Here is a 26460-nt window from a genome sequence, read left to right on the forward strand (position 1 = left end):
GCGCCACGGAAGCTTAGAAATTAAATGGTCGTCTGGTATTGTGGAAAAACTTTGACTTTTACGTTACTTATAAAACTTCAAAACAACGCTCCCGGGTGGGCTCGAACCACCAACCTTTCGGTTAACAGCCGAACGCGCTAACCATTACGCCACGGAAGCTAAAAAATTAAATGGTCGTCAGGTATTGTGGAAAAACTTTGAATATTTTTTTGTTTCTTATAAAACTTCAAAACAACGCTCCCGGGTGGGCTCGAACCACCAACCTTACGGTTAACAGCCGTACGCGCTAACCATTGCACCACGGAAGCTTAGAAATTAAATGGTCGTCTGGTATTGTGGAAAAACTTTGAATATTTTTTTGTTACTTATAAAACTTCAAAACAACGCTCCCGGGTGGGCTCGAACCATTAACCTTACGGTTAACAGCCGTACGCGCTAACCATTGCACCACGGAAGCTTAGAAATTAAATGGTCGTCTGGTATTGTGGAAAAACTGACTTTTACGTTACTTATAAAACTTCAAAACAACGCTCCCGGGTGGGCTCGAACCACCAACCTTTCGGTTAACAGCCGAACGCGCTAACCATTGCGTCACGGAAGCTTGTAAATGAAATGGTCGTCTGGTATTGTAGAAAAACTTTGACTTTTACGTTACTTATAAAACTTCAAAACAACGAATCCGAGTGGGCTCGAACCACCAACCTTTCGGTTAACAGCCGAACGCGCTAACCATTGCACCACGAGAGCTTAGAAATTAAATGGTCGTCTGGTATTGTGGAAAAACCTTGACTTTTACGTTACTTATAAAACTTCAAAACAACGCTCCCGGGTGGGCTCGAACCACCAACCTTTCGGTTAACAGCCGAACGCGCTAACCAGTTCGCCACGGAAGCTTAGAAATTAAATGGTCGTCTGGTATTGTGGAAAAACTTTGACTTTTACGTTTGTTTAAAACTTCAAAACAACGCTCCCGGGTGGGCTCGAACCTCCAACCTTTCGGTTAACAGCCGAACGCGCTAACCAGTTCGCCACGGAAGCTTAGAAATTAAATGGTCGTCTGGTATTGTGGAAAAACTTTGACTTTTACGTTACTTATAAAACTTCAAAACAACGCTCCCGGGTGGGCTCGAACCACCAACCTTTCGGTTAACAGCCGTACGCGCTAACCATTGCACCACGGAAGCTTGGAAATTAAATGGTCGTCTGGTATTGTGGAAAAACTTTGACTTTTAGGTTTGTTTAAAACTTCAAAACAACGCTCCCGGGTGGGCTAGAACCAACAACCTTTCGGTTAACAGCCGAACGCGCTAACCATTGCGCCACGGAAGCTTAGAAATTAAATGGTCGTCTGGTATTGTGGAAAAACTTTGACTTTTACGTTACTTATAAAACTTCAAAACAACGCTCCCGGGTGGGCTCGAACCACCAACCTTTCGGTTAACAGCCGAACGCGCTAACCATTACGCCACGGAAGCTAAAAAATTAAATGGTCGTCAGGTATTGTGGAAAAACTTTGAATATTTTTTTGTTTCTTATAAAACTTCAAAACAACGCTCCCGGGTGGGCTCGAACCACCAACCTTACGGTTAACAGCCGTACGCGCTAACCATTGCACCACGGAAGCTTAGAAATTAAATGGTCGTCTGGTATTGTGGAAAAACTTTGAATATTTTTTTGTTACTTATAAAACTTCAAAACAACGCTCCCGGGTGGGCTCGAACCATTAACCTTACGGTTAACAGCCGTACGCGCTAACCATTGCACCACGGAAGCTTAGAAATTAAATGGTCGTCTGGTATTGTGGAAAAACTGACTTTTACGTTACTTATAAAACTTCAAAACAACGCTCCCGGGTGGGCTCGAACCACCAACCTTTCGGTTAACAGCCGAACGCGCTAACCATTGCGTCACGGAAGCTTATAAATGAAATGGTCGTCTGGTATTGTAGAAAAACTTTGACTTTTACGTTACTTATAAAACTTCAAAACAACGAATCCGAGTGGGCTCGAACCACCAACCTTTCGGTTAACAGCCGAACGCGCTAACCATTGCACCACGAGAGCTTAGAAATTAAATGGTCGTCTGGTATTGTGGAAAAACCTTGACTTTTACGTTACTTATAAAACTTCAAAACAACGCTCCCGGGTGGGCTCGAACCACCAACCTTTCGGTTAACAGCCGAACGCGCTAACCATTGCACCACGGAAGCTTTGAAATTAAATGGTCGTCTGGTATTGTGGAAAATCTTTGACTTTTACGTTTGTTTAAAACTTCAAAACAACGCTCTCGGGTGTGCTCGAACCACCAACCTTTCGGTTAACAGCCGAACGCGCTAACCATTGCACCACGGAAGCTTAGAAAATAAATGGTCGTCTGGTATTGTGGAAAAACTTTGGCTTTTACGTTACTTATAAAACTTAAAAACAACGCTCCCGGGTGGGCTCGAACCACCAACCTTTCGGTTAACCGCCGAACGCGCTAACCATTGCGCCACGGAAGCTTAGAAATTAAATGGTCGTCTGGTATTGTGGAAAAATTTTGACTTTTACGTTACTTATAAAACTTCAAAACAACGCTCCCGGGTGGGCTCGAACCACCAACCTTACGGTTAACAGCCGTACGCGCTAACCATTGCACCACGGAAGCTTAGAAATTAAATGGTCGTCTGGTATTGTGGAAAAACTTTGAATATTTTTTTGTTACTTATAAAACTTCAAAACAACGCTCCCGGGTGGGCTCGAACCACCAACCTTACGGTTAACAGCCGTACGCGCTAACCATTGCACCACGGAAGCTTAGAAATTAAATGGTCGTCTGGTATTGTGGAAAAACTGACTTTTACGTTACTTATAAAACTTCAAAACAACGCTCCCGGGTGGGCTCGAACCACCAACCTTTCGGTTAACAGCCGAACGCGCTAACCATTGCGTCACGGAAGCTTATAAATGAAATGGTCGTCTGGTATTGTAGAAAAACTTTGACTTTTACGTTACTTATAAAACTTCAAAACAACGAATCCGGGTGGGCTCGAACCACCAACCTTTCGGTTAACAGCCGAACGCGCTAACCATTGCACCACGAGAGCTTAGAAATTAAATGGTCGTCTGGTATTGTGAAAAAACCTTGACTTTTACGTTACTTATAAAACTTCAAAACAACGCTCCCGGGTGGGCTCGAACCACCAACCTTTCGGTTAACAGCCGAACGCGCTAACCATTGCACCACGGAAGCTTTGAAATTAAATGGTCGTCTGGTATTGTGGAAAATCTTTGACTTTTACGTTTGTTTAAAACTTCAAAACAACGCTCTCGGGTGTGCTCGAACCACCAACCTTTCGGTTAACAGCCGAACGCGCTAACCATTGCACCACGGAAGCTTAGAAAATAAATGGTCGTCTGGTATTGTGGAAAAACTTTGGCTTTTACGTTACTTATAAAACTTAAAAACAACGCTCCCGGGTGGGCTCGAACCACCAACCTTTCGGTTAACCGCCGAACGCGCTAACCATTGCGCCACGGAAGCTTAGAAATTAAATGGTCGTCTGGTATTGTGGAAAAATTTTGACTTTTACGTTACTTATAAAACTTCAAAACAACGCTCCCGGATGGGCTAGAACCACCAACCTTTCGGTTAACAGCCGAACGCACTAACCATTGCACCACGGAAGCTTAGAAATTAAATGGTCGTCTGGTATTGTGGAAAAACTTTGACTTTTACGTTACTTATAAAACTTCAAAACAACGCTCCCGGGTGGGCTCGAACCACCAACCTTTCGGTTAACAGCCGAACGCGCTAACCATTGCACCACGGAAGCTTAGAAATTAAATGGTCGTCTGGTATTGTGGAAAAACTTTGAATATTTTTTTGTTTCTTATAAAACTTCAAAACAACGCTCCCGGGTGGGCTCGAACCACCAACCTTTCGGTTAACAGCCGAACGCGCTAACCATTACGCCACGGAAGCTAAAAAATTAAATGGTCGTCAGGTATTGTGGAAAAACTTTGAATATTTTTTTGTTTCTTATAAAACTTCAAAACAACGCTCCCGGGTGGGCTCGAACCACCAACCTTACGGTTAACAGCCGTACGCGCTAACCATTGCACCACGGAAGCTTAGAAATTAAATGGTCGTCTGGTATTGTGGAAAAACTTTGAATATTTTTTTGTTACTTATAAAACTTCAAAACAACGCTCCCGGGTGGGCTCGAACCACCAACCTTACGGTTAACAGCCGTACGCGCTAACCATTGCACCACGGAAGCTTAGAAATTAAATGGTCGTCTGGTATTGTGGAAAAACTGACTTTTACGTTACTTATAAAACTTCAAAACAACGCTCCCGGGTGGGCTCGAACCACCAACCTTACGGTTAACAGCCGTACGCGCTAACCATTGCACCACGGAAGCTTAGAAATTAAATGGTCGTCTGGTATTGTGGAAAAACTTTGAATATTTTTTTGTTACTTATAAAACTTCAAAACAACGCTCCCGGGTGGGCTCGAACCACCAACCTTACGGTTAACAGCCGTACGCGCTAACCATTGCACCACGGAAGCTTAGAAATTAAATGGTCGTCTGGTATTGTGGAAAAACTGACTTTTACGTTACTTATAAAACTTCAAAACAACGCTCCCGGGTGGGCTCGAACCACCAACCTTTCGGTTAACAGCCGAACGCGCTAACCATTGCGTCACGGAAGCTTATAAATGAAATGGTCGTCTGGTATTGTAGAAAAACTTTGACTTTTACGTTACTTATAAAACTTCAAAACAACGAATCCGGGTGGGCTCGAACCACCAACCTTTCGGTTAACAGCCGAACGCGCTAACCATTGCACCACGAGAGCTTAGAAATTAAATGGTCGTCTGGTATTGTGGAAAAACCTTGACTTTTACGTTACTTATAAAACTTCAAAACAACGCTCCCGGGTGGGCTCGAACCACCAACCTTTCGGTTAACAGCCGAACGCGCTAACCATTGCACCACGGAAGCTTTGAAATTAAATGGTCGTCTGGTATTGTGGAAAATCTTTGACTTTTACGTTTGTTTAAAACTTCAAAACAACGCTCTCGGGTGTGCTCGAACCACCAACCTTTCGGTTAACAGCCGAACGCGCTAACCATTGCACCACGGAAGCTTAGAAAATAAATGGTCGTCTGGTATTGTGGAAAAACTTTGGCTTTTACGTTACTTATAAAACTTAAAAACAACGCTCCCGGGTGGGCTCGAACCACCAACCTTTCGGTTAACCGCCGAACGCGCTAACCATTGCGCCACGGAAGCTTAGAAATTAAATGGTCGTCTTTTATTGTGGAAAAATTTTGACTTTTACGTTACTTATAAAACTTAAAAACAACGCTCCCGGGTAGGCTCGAACCACCAACCTTTCGGTTAACCGCCGAACGCGCTAACCATTGCGCCACGGAAGCTTAGAAATTAAATGGTCGTCTGGTATTGTGGAAAAATTTTGACTTTTACGTTACTTATAAAACTTCAAAACAACGCTCCCGGGTGGGCTCGAACCACCAACCTTTCGGTTAACAGCCGTACGCGCTAACCATTGCACCACGGAAGCTTAGAAATTAAATGGCCGTCTGGTATTGTGGAAAAACTTTGACTTTTACGTTACTTATAAAACTTCAAAACAACGCTCCCGGGTGGGCTCGAACCACCAACCTTTCGGTTAACAGCCGAACGCGCTAACCATTGCGTCACGGAAGCTTATAAATGAAATGGTCGTCTGGTATTGTAGAAAAACTTTGACTTTTACGTTACTTATAAAACTTCAAAACAACGAATCCGGGTGGGCTCGAACCACCAACCTTTCGGTTAACAGCCGAACGCGCTAACCATTGCACCACGAGAGCTTAGAAATTAAATGGTCGTCTGGTATTGTGAAAAAACCTTGACTTTTACGTTACTTATAAAACTTCAAAACAACGCTCCCGGGTGGGCTCGAACCACCAACCTTTCGGTTAACAGCCGAACGCGCTAACCATTGCACCACGGAAGCTTTGAAATTAAATGGTCGTCTGGTATTGTGGAAAATCTTTGACTTTTACGTTTGTTTAAAACTTCAAAACAACGCTCTCGGGTGTGCTCGAACCACCAACCTTTCGGTTAACAGCCGAACGCGCTAACCATTGCACCACGGAAGCTTAGAAAATAAATGGTCGTCTGGTATTGTGGAAAAACTTTGGCTTTTACGTTACTTATAAAACTTAAAAACAACGCTCCCGGGTGGGCTCGAACCACCAACCTTTCGGTTAACCGCCGAACGCGCTAACCATTGCGCCACGGAAGCTTAGAAATTAAATGGTCGTCTGGTATTGTGGAAAAATTTTGACTTTTACGTTACTTATAAAACTTCAAAACAACGCTCCCGGATGGGCTAGAACCACCAACCTTTCGGTTAACAGCCGAACGCACTAACCATTGCACCACGGAAGCTTAGAAATTAAATGGTCGTCTGGTATTGTGGAAAAACTTTGACTTTTACGTTACTTATAAAACTTCAAAACAACGCTCCCGGGTGGGCTCGAACCACCAACCTTTCGGTTAACAGCCGAACGCGCTAACCATTGCACCACGGAAGCTTAGAAATTAAATGGTCGTCTGGTATTGTGGAAAAACTTTGAATATTTTTTTGTTTCTTATAAAACTTCAAAACAACGCTCCCGGGTGGGCTCGAACCACCAACCTTACGGTTAACAGCCGTACGCGCTAACCATTGCACCACGGAAGCTTAGAAATTAAATGGTCGTCTGGTATTGTGGAAAAACTTTGAATATTTTTTTGTTACTTATAAAACTTCAAAACAACGCTCCCGGGTGGGCTCGAACCACCAACCTTACGGTTAACAGCCGTACGCGCTAACCATTGCACCACGGAAGCTTAGAAATTAAATGGTCGTCTGGTATTGTGGAAAAACTGACTTTTACGTTACTTATAAAACTTCAAAACAACGCTCCCGGGTGGGCTCGAACCACCAACCTTACGGTTAACAGCCGTACGCGCTAACCATTGCACCACGGAAGCTTAGAAATTAAATGGTCGTCTGGTATTGTGGAAAAACTTTGAATATTTTTTTGTTACTTATAAAACTTCAAAACAACGCTCCCGGGTGGGCTCGAACCACCAACCTTACGGTTAACAGCCGTACGCGCTAACCATTGCACCACGGAAGCTTAGAAATTAAATGGTCGTCTGGTATTGTGGAAAAACTGACTTTTACGTTACTTATAAAACTTCAAAACAACGCTCCCGGGTGGGCTCGAACCACCAACCTTTCGGTTAACAGCCGAACGCGCTAACCATTGCGTCACGGAAGCTTATAAATGAAATGGTCGTCTGGTATTGTAGAAAAACTTTGACTTTTACGTTACTTATAAAACTTCAAAACAACGAATCCGGGTGGGCTCGAACCACCAACCTTTCGGTTAACAGCCGAACGCGCTAACCATTGCACCACGAGAGCTTAGAAATTAAATGGTCGTCTGGTATTGTGGAAAAACCTTGACTTTTACGTTACTTATAAAACTTCAAAACAACGCTCCCGGGTGGGCTCGAACCACCAACCTTTCGGTTAACAGCCGAACGCGCTAACCATTGCACCACGGAAGCTTTGAAATTAAATGGTCGTCTGGTATTGTGGAAAATCTTTGACTTTTACGTTTGTTTAAAACTTCAAAACAACGCTCTCGGGTGTGCTCGAACCACCAACCTTTCGGTTAACAGCCGAACGCGCTAACCATTGCACCACGGAAGCTTAGAAAATAAATGGTCGTCTGGTATTGTGGAAAAACTTTGGCTTTTACGTTACTTATAAAACTTAAAAACAACGCTCCCGGGTGGGCTCGAACCACCAACCTTTCGGTTAACCGCCGAACGCGCTAACCATTGCGCCACGGAAGCTTAGAAATTAAATGGTCGTCTTTTATTGTGGAAAAATTTTGACTTTTACGTTACTTATAAAACTTAAAAACAACGCTCCCGGGTAGGCTCGAACCACCAACCTTTCGGTTAACCGCCGAACGCGCTAACCATTGCGCCACGGAAGCTTAGAAATTAAATGGTCGTCTGGTATTGTGGAAAAATTTTGACTTTTACGTTACTTATAAAACTTCAAAACAACGCTCCCGGGTGGGCTCGAACCACCAACCTTTCGGTTAACAGCCGTACGCGCTAACCATTGCACCACGGAAGCTTAGAAATTAAATGGCCGTCTGGTATTGTGGAAAAACTTTGACTTTTACGTTACTTATAAAACTTCAAAACAACGCTCCCGGGTGGGCTCGAACCACCAACCTTTCGGTTAACAGCCGAACGCGCTAACCATTGCACCAAGGAAGCTTAAAAATTAGATGGTCGTCTGGTATCGTGGAAAAACTTTGACTTTCAGGTTTGTTTAAAACTGCAAAACAACGCTCCCGGGTGGGCTCGAACCACCAACCTTTCGGTTAACAGCCGAACGCGCTAACCATTGCGCCACGGAAGCTTAGAAATTAAATGGTCGTCTGGTATTGTGGAAAAACTTTGACTTTTACGTTACTTATAAATCTTCAAAACAACGCTCCCGGGTGGGCTCGAACCACCAACCTTTCGGTTAACAGCCGAACGCGCTAACCATTGCGCCACGGAAGCTAAAAAATTAAATGGTCGTCAGGTATTGTGGAAAAACTTTGAATATTTTTTTGTTACTTATAAAACTTCAAACCAACGCTCCCGGGTGGGCTCGAACCACCAACCTTTCGGTTAACAGCCGAACGCGCTAACCATTGCGCCACGGAAGCTTAGAAATTAAATGGTCGTCTGGTATTGTGGAAAAACTTTGAATATTTTTTTGTTACTTATAAAACTTCAAAACAACGCTCCCGGGTGGGCTCGAACCACCAACCTTACGGTTAACAGCCGTACGCGCTAACCATTGCACCACGGAAGCTTAGAAATTAAATGGTCGTCTGGCATTGTGGAAAAACTTTGACTTTCAGGTTTGTTTAAAACTTCAAAACAACGCTCCCGGTTGGGCTCGAACCACCAACCTTTCGGTTAACAGCCGAACGCGCTAACCATTGCGCCACGGAAGCTTAGAAATTAAATGGTCGTCTGGTATTGTGGAAAAACTTTGACTTTTACGTTACTTATAAAACTTCAAAACAACGCTCCCGGGTGGGCTCGAACCACCAACCTTTCGGTTAACAGCCGAACGCGCTAACCATTACGCCACGGAAGCTAAAAAATTAAATGGTCGTCAGGTATTGTGGAAAAACTTTGAATATTTTTTTGTTACTTATAAAACTTCAAAACAACGCTCCAGGGTGGGCTCGAACCACCAACCTTACGGTTAACAGCCGTACGCGCTAACCATTGCACCACGGAAGCTTAGAAATTAAATGGTCGTCTGGTATTGTGGAAAAACTTTGAATATTTTTTTGCTACTTATAAAACTTCAAAACAACGCTCCCGGGTGGGCTCGAACCACCAACCTTACGGTTAACAGCCGTACGCGCTAACCATTGCACCACGGAAGCTTAGAAATTAAATGGTCGTCTGGTATTGTGGAAAGACTGACTTTTACGTTACTTATAAAACTTCAAAACAACGCTCCCGGGTGGGCTCGAACCACCAACCTTTCGGTTAACAGCCGAACGCGCTAACCATTGCACCACGGAAGCTTAGAAATTAAATGGTCGTCTGGTATTGTGGAAAAACTTTGAATATTTTTTTGTTTCTTATAAAACTTCAAAACAACGCTCCCGGGTGGGCTCGAACCACCAACCTTTCGGTTAACAGCCGAACGCGCTAACCATTACGCCACGGAAGCTAAAAAATTAAATGGTCGTCAGGTATTGTGGAAAAACTTTGAATATTTTTTTGTTTCTTATAAAACTTCAAAACAACGCTCCCGGGTGGGCTCGAACCACCAACCTTACGGTTAACAGCCGTACGCGCTAACCATTGCACCACGGAAGCTTAGAAATTAAATGGTCGTCTGGTATTGTGGAAAAACTTTGAATATTTTTTTGTTACTTATAAAACTTCAAAACAACGCTCCCGGGTGGGCTCGAACCACCAACCTTACGGTTAACAGCCGTACGCGCTAACCATTGCACCACGGAAGCTTAGAAATTAAATGGTCGTCTGGTATTGTGGAAAAACTGACTTTTACGTTACTTATAAAACTTCAAAACAACGCTCCCGGGTGGGCTCGAACCACCAACCTTACGGTTAACAGCCGTACGCGCTAACCATTGCACCACGGAAGCTTAGAAATTAAATGGTCGTCTGGTATTGTGGAAAAACTTTGAATATTTTTTTGTTACTTATAAAACTTCAAAACAACGCTCCCGGGTGGGCTCGAACCACCAACCTTACGGTTAACAGCCGTACGCGCTAACCATTGCACCACGGAAGCTTAGAAATTAAATGGTCGTCTGGTATTGTGGAAAAACTGACTTTTACGTTACTTATAAAACTTCAAAACAACGCTCCCGGGTGGGCTCGAACCACCAACCTTTCGGTTAACAGCCGAACGCGCTAACCATTGCGTCACGGAAGCTTATAAATGAAATGGTCGTCTGGTATTGTAGAAAAACTTTGACTTTTACGTTACTTATAAAACTTCAAAACAACGAATCCGGGTGGGCTCGAACCACCAACCTTTCGGTTAACAGCCGAACGCGCTAACCATTGCACCACGAGAGCTTAGAAATTAAATGGTCGTCTGGTATTGTGGAAAAACCTTGACTTTTACGTTACTTATAAAACTTCAAAACAACGCTCCCGGGTGGGCTCGAACCACCAACCTTTCGGTTAACAGCCGAACGCGCTAACCATTGCACCACGGAAGCTTTGAAATTAAATGGTCGTCTGGTATTGTGGAAAATCTTTGACTTTTACGTTTGTTTAAAACTTCAAAACAACGCTCTCGGGTGTGCTCGAACCACCAACCTTTCGGTTAACAGCCGAACGCGCTAACCATTGCACCACGGAAGCTTAGAAAATAAATGGTCGTCTGGTATTGTGGAAAAACTTTGGCTTTTACGTTACTTATAAAACTTAAAAACAACGCTCCCGGGTGGGCTCGAACCACCAACCTTTCGGTTAACCGCCGAACGCGCTAACCATTGCGCCACGGAAGCTTAGAAATTAAATGGTCGTCTTTTATTGTGGAAAAATTTTGACTTTTACGTTACTTATAAAACTTAAAAACAACGCTCCCGGGTAGGCTCGAACCACCAACCTTTCGGTTAACCGCCGAACGCGCTAACCATTGCGCCACGGAAGCTTAGAAATTAAATGGTCGTCTGGTATTGTGGAAAAATTTTGACTTTTACGTTACTTATAAAACTTCAAAACAACGCTCCCGGGTGGGCTCGAACCACCAACCTTTCGGTTAACAGCCGTACGCGCTAACCATTGCACCACGGAAGCTTAGAAATTAAATGGCCGTCTGGTATTGTGGAAAAACTTTGACTTTTACGTTACTTATAAAACTTCAAAACAACGCTCCCGGGTGGGCTCGAACCACCAACCTTTCGGTTAACAGCCGAACGCGCTAACCATTGCGTCACGGAAGCTTATAAATGAAATGGTCGTCTGGTATTGTAGAAAAACTTTGACTTTTACGTTACTTATAAAACTTCAAAACAACGAATCCGGGTGGGCTCGAACCACCAACCTTTCGGTTAACAGCCGAACGCGCTAACCATTGCACCACGAGAGCTTAGAAATTAAATGGTCGTCTGGTATTGTGAAAAAACCTTGACTTTTACGTTACTTATAAAACTTCAAAACAACGCTCCCGGGTGGGCTCGAACCACCAACCTTTCGGTTAACAGCCGAACGCGCTAACCATTGCACCACGGAAGCTTTGAAATTAAATGGTCGTCTGGTATTGTGGAAAATCTTTGACTTTTACGTTTGTTTAAAACTTCAAAACAACGCTCTCGGGTGTGCTCGAACCACCAACCTTTCGGTTAACAGCCGAACGCGCTAACCATTGCACCACGGAAGCTTAGAAAATAAATGGTCGTCTGGTATTGTGGAAAAACTTTGGCTTTTACGTTACTTATAAAACTTAAAAACAACGCTCCCGGGTGGGCTCGAACCACCAACCTTTCGGTTAACCGCCGAACGCGCTAACCATTGCGCCACGGAAGCTTAGAAATTAAATGGTCGTCTGGTATTGTGGAAAAATTTTGACTTTTACGTTACTTATAAAACTTCAAAACAACGCTCCCGGATGGGCTAGAACCACCAACCTTTCGGTTAACAGCCGAACGCACTAACCATTGCACCACGGAAGCTTAGAAATTAAATGGTCGTCTGGTATTGTGGAAAAACTTTGACTTTTACGTTACTTATAAAACTTCAAAACAACGCTCCCGGGTGGGCTCGAACCACCAACCTTTCGGTTAACAGCCGAACGCGCTAACCATTGCACCACGGAAGCTTAGAAATTAAATGGTCGTCTGGTATTGTGGAAAAACTTTGAATATTTTTTTGTTTCTTATAAAACTTCAAAACAACGCTCCCGGGTGGGCTCGAACCACCAACCTTTCGGTTAACAGCCGAACGCGCTAACCATTACGCCACGGAAGCTAAAAAATTAAATGGTCGTCAGGTATTGTGGAAAAACTTTGAATATTTTTTTGTTTCTTATAAAACTTCAAAACAACGCTCCCGGGTGGGCTCGAACCACCAACCTTACGGTTAACAGCCGTACGCGCTAACCATTGCACCACGGAAGCTTAGAAATTAAATGGTCGTCTGGTATTGTGGAAAAACTTTGAATATTTTTTTGTTACTTATAAAACTTCAAAACAACGCTCCCGGGTGGGCTCGAACCACCAACCTTACGGTTAACAGCCGTACGCGCTAACCATTGCACCACGGAAGCTTAGAAATTAAATGGTCGTCTGGTATTGTGGAAAAACTGACTTTTACGTTACTTATAAAACTTCAAAACAACGCTCCCGGGTGGGCTCGAACCACCAACCTTACGGTTAACAGCCGTACGCGCTAACCATTGCACCACGGAAGCTTAGAAATTAAATGGTCGTCTGGTATTGTGGAAAAACTTTGAATATTTTTTTGTTACTTATAAAACTTCAAAACAACGCTCCCGGGTGGGCTCGAACCACCAACCTTACGGTTAACAGCCGTACGCGCTAACCATTGCACCACGGAAGCTTAGAAATTAAATGGTCGTCTGGTATTGTGGAAAAACTGACTTTTACGTTACTTATAAAACTTCAAAACAACGCTCCCGGGTGGGCTCGAACCACCAACCTTTCGGTTAACAGCCGAACGCGCTAACCATTGCGTCACGGAAGCTTATAAATGAAATGGTCGTCTGGTATTGTAGAAAAACTTTGACTTTTACGTTACTTATAAAACTTCAAAACAACGAATCCGGGTGGGCTCGAACCACCAACCTTTCGGTTAACAGCCGAACGCGCTAACCATTGCACCACGAGAGCTTAGAAATTAAATGGTCGTCTGGTATTGTGGAAAAACCTTGACTTTTACGTTACTTATAAAACTTCAAAACAACGCTCCCGGGTGGGCTCGAACCACCAACCTTTCGGTTAACAGCCGAACGCGCTAACCATTGCACCACGGAAGCTTTGAAATTAAATGGTCGTCTGGTATTGTGGAAAATCTTTGACTTTTACGTTTGTTTAAAACTTCAAAACAACGCTCTCGGGTGTGCTCGAACCACCAACCTTTCGGTTAACAGCCGAACGCGCTAACCATTGCACCACGGAAGCTTAGAAAATAAATGGTCGTCTGGTATTGTGGAAAAACTTTGGCTTTTACGTTACTTATAAAACTTAAAAACAACGCTCCCGGGTGGGCTCGAACCACCAACCTTTCGGTTAACCGCCGAACGCGCTAACCATTGCGCCACGGAAGCTTAGAAATTAAATGGTCGTCTTTTATTGTGGAAAAATTTTGACTTTTACGTTACTTATAAAACTTAAAAACAACGCTCCCGGGTAGGCTCGAACCACCAACCTTTCGGTTAACCGCCGAACGCGCTAACCATTGCGCCACGGAAGCTTAGAAATTAAATGGTCGTCTGGTATTGTGGAAAAATTTTGACTTTTACGTTACTTATAAAACTTCAAAACAACGCTCCCGGGTGGGCTCGAACCACCAACCTTTCGGTTAACAGCCGTACGCGCTAACCATTGCACCACGGAAGCTTAGAAATTAAATGGCCGTCTGGTATTGTGGAAAAACTTTGACTTTTACGTTACTTATAAAACTTCAAAACAACGCTCCCGGGTGGGCTCGAACCACCAACCTTTCGGTTAACAGCCGAACGCGCTAACCATTGCACCAAGGAAGCTTAAAAATTAGATGGTCGTCTGGTATCGTGGAAAAACTTTGACTTTCAGGTTTGTTTAAAACTGCAAAACAACGCTCCCGGGTGGGCTCGAACCACCAACCTTTCGGTTAACAGCCGAACGCGCTAACCATTGCGCCACGGAAGCTTAGAAATTAAATGGTCGTCTGGTATTGTGGAAAAACTTTGACTTTTACGTTACTTATAAATCTTCAAAACAACGCTCCCGGGTGGGCTCGAACCACCAACCTTTCGGTTAACAGCCGAACGCGCTAACCATTGCGCCACGGAAGCTAAAAAATTAAATGGTCGTCAGGTATTGTGGAAAAACTTTGAATATTTTTTTGTTACTTATAAAACTTCAAACCAACGCTCCCGGGTGGGCTCGAACCACCAACCTTTCGGTTAACAGCCGAACGCGCTAACCATTGCGCCACGGAAGCTTAGAAATTAAATGGTCGTCTGGTATTGTGGAAAAACTTTGAATATTTTTTTGTTACTTATAAAACTTCAAAACAACGCTCCCGGGTGGGCTCGAACCACCAACCTTACGGTTAACAGCCGTACGCGCTAACCATTGCACCACGGAAGCTTAGAAATTAAATGGTCGTCTGGCATTGTGGAAAAACTTTGACTTTCAGGTTTGTTTAAAACTTCAAAACAACGCTCCCGGTTGGGCTCGAACCACCAACCTTTCGGTTAACAGCCGAACGCGCTAACCATTGCGCCACGGAAGCTTAGAAATTAAATGGTCGTCTGGTATTGTGGAAAAACTTTGACTTTTACGTTACTTATAAAACTTCAAAACAACGCTCCCGGGTGGGCTCGAACCACCAACCTTTCGGTTAACAGCCGAACGCGCTAACCATTACGCCACGGAAGCTAAAAAATTAAATGGTCGTCAGGTATTGTGGAAAAACTTTGAATATTTTTTTGTTACTTATAAAACTTCAAAACAACGCTCCAGGGTGGGCTCGAACCACCAACCTTACGGTTAACAGCCGTACGCGCTAACCATTGCACCACGGAAGCTTAGAAATTAAATGGTCGTCTGGTATTGTGGAAAAACTTTGAATATTTTTTTGCTACTTATAAAACTTCAAAACAACGCTCCCGGGTGGGCTCGAACCACCAACCTTACGGTTAACAGCCGTACGCGCTAACCATTGCACCACGGAAGCTTAGAAATTAAATGGTCGTCTGGTATTGTGGAAAGACTGACTTTTACGTTACTTATAAAACTTCAAAACAACGCTCCCGGGTGGGCTCGAACCACCAACCTTTCGGTTAACAGCCGAACGCGCTAACCATTGCGCCACGGAAGCTTATAAATGAAATGGTCGTCTGGTATTGTAGAAAAACTTTGACTTTTACGTTACTTATAAAACTTCAAAACAACGCTCCCGGGTGGGCTCGAACCACCAACCTTTCGGTTAACAGCCGAACGCGCTAACCATTACGCCACGGAAGCTAAAAAATTAAATGGTCGTCAGGTATTGTGGAAAAACTTTGAATATTTTTTTGTTACTTATAAAACTTCAAAACAACGCTCCCGGGTGGGCTCGAACCACCAACCTTACGGTTAACAGCCGTACGCGCTAACCATTGCACCACGGAAGCTTAGAAATTAAATGGTCGTCTGGTATTGTGGAAAAACTTTGAATATTTTTTTGTTACTTATAAAACTTCAAAACAACGCTCCCGGGTGGGCTCGAACCACCAACCGTACGGTTAACAGCCGTACGCGCTAACCATTGCACCACGGAAGCTTAGAAATTAAATGGTCGTCTGGTATTGTGGAAAAACTGACTTTTACGTTACTTATAAAACTTCAAAACGACGCTCCCGGGTGGGCTCGAACCACCAACCTTTCGGTTAACAGCCGAACGCGCTAACCATTGCGCCACGGAAGCTTATAAATGAAATGGTCGTCTGGTATTGTAGAAAAACTTTGACTTTTACGTTACTTATAAAACTTCAAAACAACGAATCCGGGTGGGCTCGAACCACCAACCTTTCGGTTAACAGCCGAACGCGCTAACCATTGCACCACGAGAGCTTAGAAATTAAATGGTCGTCTGGTATTGTGGAAAAACCTTGACTTTTACGTTACTTATAAAACTTCAAAACAACGCTCCCGGGTGGGCTCGAACCACCAACCTTTCGGTTAACAGCCGAACGCGCTAACCATTGCACCACGGAAGCTTTGAAATTAAATGGTCGTCTGGTATTGTGGAAAATCTTTGACTTTTACGTTTGTTTAAAACTTCAAAACAACGCTCTCGGGTGTGCTCGAACCACCAACCTTTCGGTTAACAGCCGAACGCGCTAACCATTGCACCACGGAAGCTTAGAAAATAAATGGTCGTCTGGTATTGTGGAAAAACTTTGGCTTTTACGTTACTTATAAAACTTAAAAACAACGCTCCCGGGTGGGCTCGAACCACCAACCTTTCGGTTAACCGCCGAACGCGCTAACCATTGCGCCACGGAAGCTTAGAAATTAAATGGTCGTCTGGTATTGTGGAAAAATTTTGACTTTTACGTTACTTATAAAACTTAAAAACAACGCTCCCGGGTGGGCTCGAACCACCAACCTTTCGGTTAACCGCCGAACGCGCTAACCATTGCGCCACGGAAGCTTAGAAATTAAATGGTCGTCTGGTATTGTGGAAAAATTTTGACTTTTACGTTACTTATAAAACTTCAAAACAACGCTCCCGGGTGGGATCGAACCACCAACCTTTCGGTTAACAGCCGTACGCGCTAACCATTGCACCACGGAAGCTTAGAAATTAAATGGTCGTCTGGTATTGTGGAAAAACTTTGACTTTTACGTTACTTATAAAACTTCAAAACAACGCTCCCGGGTGGGCTCGAACCACCAACCTTTCGGTTAACAGCCGAACGCGCTAACCATTGCACCAAGGAAGCTTAAAAATTAGATGGTCGTCTGGTATCGTGGAAAAACTTTGACTTTCAGGTTTGTTTAAAACTGCAAAACAACGCTCCCGGGTGGGCTCGAACCACCAACCTTTCGGTTAACAGCCGAACGCGCTAACCATTGCGCCACGGAAGCTTAGAAATTAAATGGTCGTCTGGTATTGTGGAAAAACTTTGACTTTTACGTTACTTATAAATCTTCAAAACAACGCTCCCGGGTGGGCTCGAACCACCAACCTTTCGGTTAACAGCCGAACGCGCTAACCATTGCGCCACGGAAGCTAAAAAATTAAATGGTCGTCAGGTATTGTGGAAAAACTTTGAATATTTTTTTGTTACTTATAAAACTTCAAACCAACGCTCCCGGGTGGGCTCGAACCACCAACCTTTCGGTTAACAGCCGAACGCGCTAACCATTGCGCCACGGAAGCTTAGAAATTAAATGGTCGTCTGGTATTGTGGAAAAACTTTGACTTTTACGTTACTTATAAAACTTCAAAACAACGCTCCCGGGTGGGCTCGAACCACCAACCTTTCGGTTAACAGCCGAACGCGCTAACCATTACGCCACGGAAGCTAAAAAATTAAATGGTCGTCAGGTATTGTGGAAAAACTTTGAATATTTTTTTGTTACTTATAAAACTTCAAAACAACGCTCCAGGGTGGGCTCGAACCACCAACCTTACGGTTAACAGCCGTACGCGCTAACCATTGCACCACGGAAGCTTAGAAATTAAATGGTCGTCTGGTATTGTGGAAAAACTTTGAATATTTTTTTGTTACTTATAAAACTTCAAAACAACGCTCCCGGGTGGGCTCGAACCACCAACCTTACGGTTAACAGCCGTACGCGCTAACCATTGCACCACGGAAGCTTAGAAATTAAATGGTCGTCTGGTATTGTGGAAAAACTGACTTTTACGTTACTTATAAAACTTCGAAACAACGCTCCCGGGTGGGCTCGAACCACCAACCTTTCGGTTAACAGCCGAACGCGCTAACCATTGCGCCACGGAAGCTTATAAATGAAATGGTCGTCTGGTATTGTAGAAAAACTTTGACTTTTACGTTACTTATAAAACTTCAAAACAACGCTCCCGGGTGGGCTCGAACCACCAACCTTTCGGTTAACAGCCGAACGCGCTAACCATTACGCCACGGAAGCTAAAAAATTAAATGGTCGTCAGGTATTGTGGAAAAACTTTGAATATTTTTTTGTTACTTATAAAACTTCAAAACAACGCTCCCGGGTGGGCTCGAACCACCAACCTTACGGTTAACAGCCGTACGCGCTAACCATTGCACCACGGAAGCTTAGAAATTAAATGGTCGTCTGGTATTGTGGAAAAACTTTGAATATTTTTTTGTTACTTATAAAACTTCAAAACAACGCTCCCGGGTGGGCTCGAACCACCAACCGTACGGTTAACAGCCGTACGCGCTAACCATTGCACCACGGAAGCTTAGAAATTAAATGGTCGTCTGGTATTGTGGAAAAACTGACTTTTACGTTACTTATAAAACTTCAAAACGACGCTCCCGGGTGGGCTCGAACCACCAACCTTTCGGTTAACAGCCGAACGCGCTAACCATTGCGCCACGGAAGCTTATAAATGAAATGGTCGTCTGGTATTGTAGAAAAACTTTGACTTTTACGTTACTTATAAAACTTCAAAACAACGAATCCGGGTGGGCTCGAACCACCAACCTTTCGGTTAACAGCCGAACGCGCTAACCATTGCACCACGAGAGCTTAGAAATTAAATGGTCGTCTGGTATTGTGGAAAAACCTTGACTTTTACGTTACTTATAAAACTTCAAAACAACGCTCCCGGGTGGGCTCGAACCACCAACCTTTCGGTTAACAGCCGAACGCGCTAACCATTGCACCACGGAAGCTTTGAAATTAAATGGTCGTCTGGTATTGTGGAAAATCTTTGACTTTTACGTTTGTTTAAAACTTCAAAACAACGCTCTCGGGTGTGCTCGAACCACCAACCTTTCGGTTAACAGCCGAACGCGCTAACCATTGCACCACGGAAGCTTAGAAAATAAATGGTCGTCTGGTATTGTGGAAAAACTTTGGCTTTTACGTTACTTATAAAACTTAAAAACAACGCTCCCGGGTGGGCTCGAACCACCAACCTTTCGGTTAACCGCCGAACGCGCTAACCATTGCGCCACGGAAGCTTAGAAATTAAATGGTCGTCTGGTATTGTGGAAAAATTTTGACTTTTACGTTACTTATAAAACTTAAAAACAACGCTCCCGGGTGGGCTCGAACCACCAACCTTTCGGTTAACCGCCGAACGCGCTAACCATTGCGCCACGGAAGCTTAGAAATTAAATGGTCGTCTGGTATTGTGGAAAAATTTTGACTTTTACGTTACTTATAAAACTTCAAAACAACGCTCCCGGGTGGGCTCGAACCACCAACCTTTCGGTTAACAGCCGTACGCGCTAACCATTGCACCACGGAAGCTTAGAAATTAAATGGTCGTCTGGTATTGTGGAAAAACTTTGACTTTTACGTTACTTATAAAACTTCAAAACAACGCTCCCGGGTGGGCTCGAACCACCAACCTTTCGGTTAACAGCCGAACGCGCTAACCATTGCACCAAGGAAGCTTAAAAATTAGATGGTCGTCTGGTATCGTGGAAAAACTTTGACTTTCAGGTTTGTTTAAAACTGCAAAACAACGCTCCCGGGTGGGCTCGAACCACCAACCTTTCGGTTAACAGCCGAACGCGCTAACCATTGCGCCACGGAAGCTTAGAAATTAAATGGTCGTCTGGTATTGTGGAAAAACTTTGACTTTTACGTTACTTATAAATCTTCAAAACAACGCTCCCGGGTGGGCTCGAACCACCAACCTTTCGGTTAACAGCCGAACGCGCTAACCATTGCGCCTTGGAAGCTAAAAAATTAAATGGTCGTCAGGTATTGTGGAAAAACTTTGAATATTTTTTTGTTACTTATAAAACTTCAAACCAACGCTCCCGGGTGGGCTCGAACCACCAACCTTTCGGTTAACAGCCGAACGCGCTAACCATTGCGCCACGGAAGCTTAGAAATTAAATGGTCGTCTGGTATTGTGGAAAAACTTTGAATATTTTTTTGTTACTTATAAAACTTCAAAACAACGCTCCCGGGTGGGCTCGAACCACCAACCTTACGGTTAACAGCCGTACGCGCTAACCATTGCACCACGGAAGCTTAGAAATTAAATGGTCGTCTGGTATTGTGGAAAAACTTTGACTTTCAGGTTTGTTTAAAACTTCAAAACAACGCTCCCGGTTGGGCTCGAACCACCAACCTTTCGGTTAACAGCCGAACGCGCTAACCATTGCGCCACGGAAGCTTAGAAATTAAATGGTCGTCTGGTATTGTGGAAAAATTTTGACTTTTACGTTACTTATAAAACTTAAAAACAACGCTCCCGGGTGGGCTCGAACCACCAACCTTTCGGTTAACCGCCGAACGCGCTAACCATTGCGCCACGGAAGCTTAGAAATTAAATGGTCGTCTGGTATTGTGGAAAAATTTTGACTTTTACGTTACTTATAAAACTTCAAAACAACGCTCCCGGGTGGGCTCGAACCACCAACCTTTCGGTTAACAGCCGTACGCGCTAACCATTGCACCACGGAAGCTTAGAAATTAAATGGTCGTCTGGTATTGTGGAAAAACTTTGACTTTTACGTTACTTATAAAACTTCAAAACAACGCTCCCGGGTGGGCTCGAACCACCAACCTTTCGGTTAACAGCCGAACGCGCTAACCATTGCACCAAGGAAGCTTAAAAATTAGATGGTCGTCTGGTATCGTGGAAAAACTTTGACTTTCAGGTTTGTTTAAAACTGCAAAACAACGCTCCCGGGTGGGCTCGAACCACCAACCTTTCGGTTAACAGCCGAACGCGCTAACCATTGCGCCACGGAAGCTTAGAAATTAAATGGTCGTCTGGTATTGTGGAAAAACTTTGACTTTTACGTTACTTATAAATCTTCAAAACAACGCTCCCGGGTGGGCTCGAACCACCAACCTTTCGGTTAACAGCCGAACGCGCTAACCATTGCGCCACGGAAGCTAAAAAATTAAATGGTCGTCAGGTATTGTGGAAAAACTTTGAATATTTTTTTGTTACTTATAAAACTTCAAACCAACGCTCCCGGGTGGGCTCGAACCACCAACCTTTCGGTTAACAGCCGAACGCGCTAACCATTGCGCCACGGAAGCTTAGAAATTAAATGGTCGTCTGGTATTGTGGAAAAACTTTGACTTTTACGTTACTTATAAAACTTCAAAACAACGCTCCCGGGTGGGCTCGAACCACCAACCTTTCGGTTAACAGCCGAACGCGCTAACCATTACGCCACGGAAGCTAAAAAATTAAATGGTCGTCAGGTATTGTGGAAAAACTTTGAATATTTTTTTGTTACTTATAAAACTTCAAAACAACGCTCCAGGGTGGGCTCGAACCACCAACCTTACGGTTAACAGCCGTACGCGCTAACCATTGCACCACGGAAGCTTAGAAATTAAATGGTCGTCTGGTATTGTGGAAAAACTTTGAATATTTTTTTGTTACTTATAAAACTTCAAAACAACGCTCCCGGGTGGGCTCGAACCACCAACCTTACGGTTAACAGCCGTACGCGCTAACCATTGCACCACGGAAGCTTAGAAATTAAATGGTCGTCTGGTATTGTGGAAAAACTGACTTTTACGTTACTTATAAAACTTCGAAACAACGCTCCCGGGTGGGCTCGAACCACCAACCTTTCGGTTAACAGCCGAACGCGCTAACCATTGCGCCACGGAAGCTTATAAATGAAATGGTCGTCTGGTATTGTAGAAAAACTTTGACTTTTACGTTACTTATAAAACTTCAAAACAACGCTCCCGGGTGGGCTCGAACCACCAACCTTTCGGTTAACAGCCGAACGCGCTAACCATTACGCCACGGAAGCTAAAAAATTAAATGGTCGTCAGGTATTGTGGAAAAACTTTGAATATTTTTTTGTTACTTATAAAACTTCAAAACAACGCTCCCGGGTGGGCTCGAACCACCAACCTTACGGTTAACAGCCGTACGCGCTAACCATTGCACCACGGAAGCTTAGAAATTAAATGGTCGTCTGGTATTGTGGAAAAACTTTGAATATTTTTTTGTTACTTATAAAACTTCAAAACAACGCTCCCGGGTGGGCTCGAACCACCAACCGTACGGTTAACAGCCGTACGCGCTAACCATTGCACCACGGAAGCTTAGAAATTAAATGGTCGTCTGGTATTGTGGAAAAACTGACTTTTACGTTACTTATAAAACTTCAAAACGACGCTCCCGGGTGGGCTCGAACCACCAACCTTTCGGTTAACAGCCGAACGCGCTAACCATTGCGCCACGGAAGCTTATAAATGAAATGGTCGTCTGGTATTGTAGAAAAACTTTGACTTTTACGTTACTTATAAAACTTCAAAACAACGAATCCGGGTGGGCTCGAACCACCAACCTTTCGGTTAACAGCCGAACGCGCTAACCATTGCACCACGAGAGCTTAGAAATTAAATGGTCGTCTGGTATTGTGGAAAAACCTTGACTTTTACGTTACTTATAAAACTTCAAAACAACGCTCCCGGGTGGGCTCGAACCACCAACCTTTCGGTTAACAGCCGAACGCGCTAACCATTGCACCACGGAAGCTTTGAAATTAAATGGTCGTCTGGTATTGTGGAAAATCTTTGACTTTTACGTTTGTTTAAAACTTCAAAACAACGCTCTCGGGTGTGCTCGAACCACCAACCTTTCGGTTAACAGCCGAACGCGCTAACCATTGCACCACGGAAGCTTAGAAAATAAATGGTCGTCTGGTATTGTGGAAAAACTTTGGCTTTTACGTTACTTATAAAACTTAAAAACAACGCTCCCGGGTGGGCTCGAACCACCAACCTTTCGGTTAACCGCCGAACGCGCTAACCATTGCGCCACGGAAGCTTAGAAATTAAATGGTCGTCTGGTATTGTGGAAAAATTTTGACTTTTACGTTACTTATAAAACTTAAAAACAACGCTCCCGGGTGGGCTCGAACCACCAACCTTTCGGTTAACCGCCGAACGCGCTAACCATTGCGCCACGGAAGCTTAGAAATTAAATGGTCGTCTGGTATTGTGGAAAAATTTTGACTTTTACGTTACTTATAAAACTTCAAAACAACGCTCCCGGGTGGGCTCGAACCACCAACCTTTCGGTTAACAGCCGTACGCGCTAACCATTGCACCACGGAAGCTTAGAAATTAAATGGTCGTCTGGTATTGTGGAAAAACTTTGACTTTTACGTTACTTATAAAACTTCAAAACAACGCTCCCGGGTGGGCTCGAACCACCAACCTTTCGGTTAACAGCCGAACGCGCTAACCATTGCACCAAGGAAGCTTAAAAATTAGATGGTCGTCTGGTATCGTGGAAAAACTTTGACTTTCAGGTTTGTTTAAAACTGCAAAACAACGCTCCCGGGTGGGCTCGAACCACCAACCTTTCGGTTAACAGCCGAACGCGCTAACCATTGCGCCACGGAAGCTTAGAAATTAAATGGTCGTCTGGTATTGTGGAAAAACTTTGACTTTTACGTTACTTATAAATCTTCAAAACAACGCTCCCGGGTGGGCTCGAACCACCAACCTTTCGGTTAACAGCCGAACGCGCTAACCATTGCGCCACGGAAGCTAAAAAATTAAATGGTCGTCAGGTATTGTGGAAAAACTTTGAATATTTTTTTGTTACTTATAAAACTTCAAACCAACGCTCCCGGGTGGGCTCGAACCACCAACCTTTCGGTTAACAGCCGAACGCGCTAACCATTGCGCCACGGAAGCTTAGAAATTAAATGGTCGTCTGGTATTGTGGAAAAACTTTGAATATTTTTTTGTTACTTATAAAACTTCAAAACAACGCTCCCGGGTGGGCTCGAACCACCAACCTTACGGTTAACAGCCGTACGCGCTAACCATTGCACCACGGAAGCTTAGAAATTAAATGGTCGTCTGGTATTGTGGAAAAACTTTGACTTTCAGGTTTGTTTAAAACTTCAAAACAACGCTCCCGGTTGGGCTCGAACCACCAACCTTTCGGTTAACAGCCGAACGCGCTAACCATTGCGCCACGGAAGCTTAGAAATTAAATGGTCGTCTGGTATTGTGGAAAAATTTTGACTTTTACGTTACTTATAAAACTTAAAAACAACGCTCCCGGGTGGGCTCGAACCACCAACCTTTCGGTTAACCGCCGAACGCGCTAACCATTGCGCCACGGAAGCTTAGAAATTAAATGGTCGTCTGGTATTGTGGAAAAATTTTGACTTTTACGTTACTTATAAAACTTCAAAACAACGCTCCCGGGTGGGCTCGAACCACCAACCTTTCGGTTAACAGCCGTACGCGCTAACCATTGCACCACGGAAGCTTAGAAATTAAATGGTCGTCTGGTATTGTGGAAAAACTTTGACTTTTACGTTACTTATAAAACTTCAAAACAACGCTCCCGGGTGGGCTCGAACCACCAACCTTTCGGTTAACAGCCGAACGCGCTAACCATTGCACCAAGGAAGCTTAAAAATTAGATGGTCGTCTGGTATCGTGGAAAAACTTTGACTTTCAGGTTTGTTTAAAACTGCAAAACAACGCTCCCGGGTGGGCTCGAACCACCAACCTTTCGGTTAACAGCCGAACGCGCTAACCATTGCGCCACGGAAGCTTAGAAATTAAATGGTCGTCTGGTATTGTGGAAAAACTTTGACTTTTACGTTACTTATAAATCTTCAAAACAACGCTCCCGGGTGGGCTCGAACCACCAACCTTTCGGTTAACAGCCGAACGCGCTAACCATTGCGCCACGGAAGCTAAAAAATTAAATGGTCGTCAGGTATTGTGGAAAAACTTTGAATATTTTTTTGTTACTTATAAAACTTCAAACCAACGCTCCCGGGTGGGCTCGAACCACCAACCTTTCGGTTAACAGCCGAACGCGCTAACCATTGCGCCACGGAAGCTTAGAAATTAAATGGTCGTCTGGTATTGTGGAAAAACTTTGACTTTTACGTTACTTATAAAACTTCAAAACAACGCTCCCGGGTGGGCTCGAACCACCAACCTTTCGGTTAACAGCCGAACGCGCTAACCATTACGCCACGGAAGCTAAAAAATTAAATGGTCGTCAGGTATTGTGGAAAAACTTTGAATATTTTTTTGTTACTTATAAAACTTCAAAACAACGCTCCAGGGTGGGCTCGAACCACCAACCTTACGGTTAACAGCCGTACGCGCTAACCATTGCACCACGGAAGCTTAGAAATTAAATGGTCGTCTGGTATTGTGGAAAAACTTTGAATATTTTTTTGTTACTTATAAAACTTCAAAACAACGCTCCCGGGTGGGCTCGAACCACCAACCTTACGGTTAACAGCCGTACGCGCTAACCATTGCACCACGGAAGCTTAGAAATTAAATGGTCGTCTGGTATTGTGGAAAAACTGACTTTTACGTTACTTATAAAACTTCAAAACAACGCTCCCGGGTGGGCTCGAACCACCAACCTTTCGGTTAACAGCCGAACGCGCTAACCATTGCGCCACGGAAGCTTATAAATGAAATGGTCGTCTGGTATTGTAGAAAAACTTTGACTTTTACGTTACTTATAAAACTTCAAAACAACGCTCCCGGGTGGGCTCGAACCACCAACCTTTCGGTTAACAGCCGAACGCGCTAACCATTACGCCACGGAAGCTAAAAAATTAAATGGTCGTCAGGTATTGTGGAAAAACTTTGAATATTTTTTTGTTACTTATAAAACTTCAAAACAACGCTCCCGGGTGGGCTCGAACCACCAACCTTACGGTTAACAGCCGTACGCGCTAACCATTGCGCCACGGAAGCTTAGAAATTAAATGGTCGTCTGGTATTGTGGAAAAACTTTGAATATTTTTTTGTTACTTATAAAACTTCAAAACAACGCTCCCGGGTGGGCTCGAACCACCAACCTTACGGTTAACAGCCGTACGCGCTAACCATTGCACCACGGAAGCTTAGAAATTAAATGGTCGTCTGGTATTGTGGAAAAACTTTGACTTTCAGGTTTGTTTAAAACTTCAAAACAACGCTCCCGGT

The 26460-nt window shown here is 43.9% G+C and overlaps 27 non-coding genes across 27 annotated transcripts; all 27 read right to left on the bottom strand.

Moving 5' to 3' along the window:
* Positions 1–8422: 8422 nt before the first annotated feature.
* TRNAN-GUU (transfer RNA asparagine (anticodon GUU)) lies at positions 8423–8495 on the bottom strand. The gene has a single exon. It is a non-coding gene; the product is annotated as a tRNA-Asn (tRNA).
* Positions 8496–8568: 73 nt separating this feature from the next.
* TRNAN-GUU (transfer RNA asparagine (anticodon GUU)) lies at positions 8569–8641 on the bottom strand. Its single transcript has one exon. It is a non-coding gene; the product is annotated as a tRNA-Asn (tRNA).
* Positions 8642–8717: 76 nt separating this feature from the next.
* On the bottom strand, positions 8718–8790 carry TRNAN-GUU (transfer RNA asparagine (anticodon GUU)). Its single transcript has one exon. It is a non-coding gene; the product is annotated as a tRNA-Asn (tRNA).
* A 5639-nt stretch (positions 8791–14429) lies between these two features.
* On the bottom strand, positions 14430–14502 carry TRNAN-GUU (transfer RNA asparagine (anticodon GUU)). The gene has a single exon. It is a non-coding gene; the product is annotated as a tRNA-Asn (tRNA).
* A 73-nt stretch (positions 14503–14575) lies between these two features.
* TRNAN-GUU (transfer RNA asparagine (anticodon GUU)) lies at positions 14576–14648 on the bottom strand. The gene has a single exon. It is a non-coding gene; the product is annotated as a tRNA-Asn (tRNA).
* Positions 14649–14724: 76 nt separating this feature from the next.
* On the bottom strand, positions 14725–14797 carry TRNAN-GUU (transfer RNA asparagine (anticodon GUU)). Its single transcript has one exon. It is a non-coding gene; the product is annotated as a tRNA-Asn (tRNA).
* Positions 14798–15606: 809 nt separating this feature from the next.
* Positions 15607–15679, bottom strand: TRNAN-GUU (transfer RNA asparagine (anticodon GUU)). Its single transcript has one exon. It is a non-coding gene; the product is annotated as a tRNA-Asn (tRNA).
* Positions 15680–16194: 515 nt separating this feature from the next.
* TRNAN-GUU (transfer RNA asparagine (anticodon GUU)) lies at positions 16195–16267 on the bottom strand. The gene has a single exon. It is a non-coding gene; the product is annotated as a tRNA-Asn (tRNA).
* Positions 16268–17360: 1093 nt separating this feature from the next.
* TRNAN-GUU (transfer RNA asparagine (anticodon GUU)) lies at positions 17361–17433 on the bottom strand. The gene has a single exon. It is a non-coding gene; the product is annotated as a tRNA-Asn (tRNA).
* A 73-nt stretch (positions 17434–17506) lies between these two features.
* On the bottom strand, positions 17507–17579 carry TRNAN-GUU (transfer RNA asparagine (anticodon GUU)). Its single transcript has one exon. It is a non-coding gene; the product is annotated as a tRNA-Asn (tRNA).
* A 76-nt stretch (positions 17580–17655) lies between these two features.
* Positions 17656–17728, bottom strand: TRNAN-GUU (transfer RNA asparagine (anticodon GUU)). The gene has a single exon. It is a non-coding gene; the product is annotated as a tRNA-Asn (tRNA).
* Positions 17729–18243: 515 nt separating this feature from the next.
* Positions 18244–18316, bottom strand: TRNAN-GUU (transfer RNA asparagine (anticodon GUU)). The gene has a single exon. It is a non-coding gene; the product is annotated as a tRNA-Asn (tRNA).
* Positions 18317–18831: 515 nt separating this feature from the next.
* On the bottom strand, positions 18832–18904 carry TRNAN-GUU (transfer RNA asparagine (anticodon GUU)). The gene has a single exon. It is a non-coding gene; the product is annotated as a tRNA-Asn (tRNA).
* A 1093-nt stretch (positions 18905–19997) lies between these two features.
* TRNAN-GUU (transfer RNA asparagine (anticodon GUU)) lies at positions 19998–20070 on the bottom strand. The gene has a single exon. It is a non-coding gene; the product is annotated as a tRNA-Asn (tRNA).
* A 222-nt stretch (positions 20071–20292) lies between these two features.
* TRNAN-GUU (transfer RNA asparagine (anticodon GUU)) lies at positions 20293–20365 on the bottom strand. Its single transcript has one exon. It is a non-coding gene; the product is annotated as a tRNA-Asn (tRNA).
* Positions 20366–21169: 804 nt separating this feature from the next.
* On the bottom strand, positions 21170–21242 carry TRNAN-GUU (transfer RNA asparagine (anticodon GUU)). Its single transcript has one exon. It is a non-coding gene; the product is annotated as a tRNA-Asn (tRNA).
* Positions 21243–21315: 73 nt separating this feature from the next.
* Positions 21316–21388, bottom strand: TRNAN-GUU (transfer RNA asparagine (anticodon GUU)). Its single transcript has one exon. It is a non-coding gene; the product is annotated as a tRNA-Asn (tRNA).
* Positions 21389–21464: 76 nt separating this feature from the next.
* Positions 21465–21537, bottom strand: TRNAN-GUU (transfer RNA asparagine (anticodon GUU)). The gene has a single exon. It is a non-coding gene; the product is annotated as a tRNA-Asn (tRNA).
* A 515-nt stretch (positions 21538–22052) lies between these two features.
* On the bottom strand, positions 22053–22125 carry TRNAN-GUU (transfer RNA asparagine (anticodon GUU)). The gene has a single exon. It is a non-coding gene; the product is annotated as a tRNA-Asn (tRNA).
* A 515-nt stretch (positions 22126–22640) lies between these two features.
* TRNAN-GUU (transfer RNA asparagine (anticodon GUU)) lies at positions 22641–22713 on the bottom strand. Its single transcript has one exon. It is a non-coding gene; the product is annotated as a tRNA-Asn (tRNA).
* Positions 22714–23806: 1093 nt separating this feature from the next.
* TRNAN-GUU (transfer RNA asparagine (anticodon GUU)) lies at positions 23807–23879 on the bottom strand. The gene has a single exon. It is a non-coding gene; the product is annotated as a tRNA-Asn (tRNA).
* A 73-nt stretch (positions 23880–23952) lies between these two features.
* TRNAN-GUU (transfer RNA asparagine (anticodon GUU)) lies at positions 23953–24025 on the bottom strand. The gene has a single exon. It is a non-coding gene; the product is annotated as a tRNA-Asn (tRNA).
* Positions 24026–24101: 76 nt separating this feature from the next.
* On the bottom strand, positions 24102–24174 carry TRNAN-GUU (transfer RNA asparagine (anticodon GUU)). Its single transcript has one exon. It is a non-coding gene; the product is annotated as a tRNA-Asn (tRNA).
* Positions 24175–24978: 804 nt separating this feature from the next.
* TRNAN-GUU (transfer RNA asparagine (anticodon GUU)) lies at positions 24979–25051 on the bottom strand. Its single transcript has one exon. It is a non-coding gene; the product is annotated as a tRNA-Asn (tRNA).
* A 73-nt stretch (positions 25052–25124) lies between these two features.
* Positions 25125–25197, bottom strand: TRNAN-GUU (transfer RNA asparagine (anticodon GUU)). Its single transcript has one exon. It is a non-coding gene; the product is annotated as a tRNA-Asn (tRNA).
* A 76-nt stretch (positions 25198–25273) lies between these two features.
* On the bottom strand, positions 25274–25346 carry TRNAN-GUU (transfer RNA asparagine (anticodon GUU)). Its single transcript has one exon. It is a non-coding gene; the product is annotated as a tRNA-Asn (tRNA).
* A 515-nt stretch (positions 25347–25861) lies between these two features.
* TRNAN-GUU (transfer RNA asparagine (anticodon GUU)) lies at positions 25862–25934 on the bottom strand. The gene has a single exon. It is a non-coding gene; the product is annotated as a tRNA-Asn (tRNA).
* Between the last annotated feature and the right edge of the window lie 526 nt (positions 25935–26460).

The sequence above is a fragment of the Phalangium opilio genome, unplaced genomic scaffold (assembly GCF_054372755.1).
Source record: "Phalangium opilio isolate 3A_F unplaced genomic scaffold, DU_Popi_V2 ptg000026l_1, whole genome shotgun sequence".
Taxonomy (NCBI): Eukaryota; Metazoa; Arthropoda; class Arachnida; order Opiliones; family Phalangiidae; genus Phalangium; species Phalangium opilio.